Here is a 1,638-nt window from a genome sequence, read left to right on the forward strand (position 1 = left end):
ATAGAAATTCCATATTAAAATATTTTAATAATGACTTTATCTCTACATGAATCATACCCTCCTTTTTGGTCTCTTTGTATAACTTATACATCCTACTACTTTTTTTTCCTCCATTGCTAGTAATTGCATACTGTATTTTCTTGTTGAAATTATTTTTTGAGAGTGTAATTTCATTGTTCAGTTCACCTCTATTGCTATATAGTTTTACTGTCTTTAAAGAAAATACAAATAGTTCCATTTTCTGTTGTTGCAGAGGTGAAGAAGCCATTATGCTTGTGTGGCTACTGCTTGATACTCTTTCAGTGGCTATCCTAAAAATGAAATATTTAATTTATTCATGTGTCCTGGTTTCTGTAAGTAATACCAAATTATTCAAATGTATTTAAAATCAAGTGCAGTTCTGACTAGACTGCATGAACAAATCGTTTAAAGCTTTTGATTTTTTTTTTAATTTTAAATTATTTTTTTTTAATCTCCAGGTGAACAGTTGAAATTCCTTCCAGATCAGTAGTCATCAAAATTAATTTACTTATCAGATGATTGACAAAAAGACTTTTAAGAATTGAGACCTTAAAGTCTTAATGATACAGTATGAAAGGGCTCTGCCATAGTGGAAAACCTGTGGTGCTTTTGTGGTGCTTTAAGAACTTAAACCTGAAGGCAGTTTTGTGTGTGATGAGTATAGATGTTCATGGTTTAGCCTCAGAAATAGAAACCAGGTTTCAAGTGAAAGCTCGGGGAAGGTGATGCCCAGAAATGCATTTATGTACAGTGTGCAACTTTTCCCTTTAAAAATGGGAAAATACATTGAAACAGCAAAATGAGGGCTTTGTACATCACAACAACTCAGTCTGGGTGTGCACGTGAGCGCACAGGTATCATGCATAGCTGCTCAGCTTACAGCACTCCTCTTTCCTGCTTTGTACTGCACTGGTTGCTAATGTAGGTGGTGCCTTGAGGGGTCCTACTCTGGGGCCAGCAGCGTGGAGCTATGAAGAGCTGGGCCATAGGAAGACAGAGACAGAATCAGGACGTGTCTCCATCTGGTTTTGTTTTTGTTTTGTTTTGTTTTGTTTTTTTACTCAGACTCTGCTTTACTGCTGGGTGCTGGTTTTTTTTGAGTGAAGCTCTTAAATTTGAAACTTACTGGAATGATTATTACAGATTTGTGCCTTTTCTGACAAGTGGCCGTTACATTACAATACTAGCTGGAGGAGAGACTTGAGATAAAATATATCCTTTTCCAAAGTAGATTCAAGCGTACATCTTTTATCTCCGAAGAAGATCCCTCTTCATCATGTTTTATGTTTAAGAGGAACAGGGATCTTCTGGAGAGAGTCCAGCGGAGGGCCACAAAGATGATGAGGGACCTGGAGCATCTCCAATATGAGGAAGGGCTGGGAAATCTCAAACTCTTCAGCCTGGAGAAGAGAAGACTGAGAGGGAATCTTACCAATGTCTATAAATACCTGAAGTGCGGGGGCCAAATGGGTGCGGCCGGGCTCTTTTCAGTGGTGCCTAGTGACAGGACAAGGGACAATGGGCAAAAACTGGAACAGCAAAAGTTCCATACAAACCTAAAGAAAAACTTCTTTACTGTGAGGGTGACAGAGCACTGGAACAGGCCGCCCAGAGAGG

This window comes from Antrostomus carolinensis, unplaced genomic scaffold (genome assembly GCF_000700745.2).
Source record: "Antrostomus carolinensis isolate BGI_N321 unplaced genomic scaffold, ASM70074v2 scaffold13656, whole genome shotgun sequence".
Classification (NCBI taxonomy): Eukaryota; Metazoa; Chordata; class Aves; order Caprimulgiformes; family Caprimulgidae; genus Antrostomus; species Antrostomus carolinensis.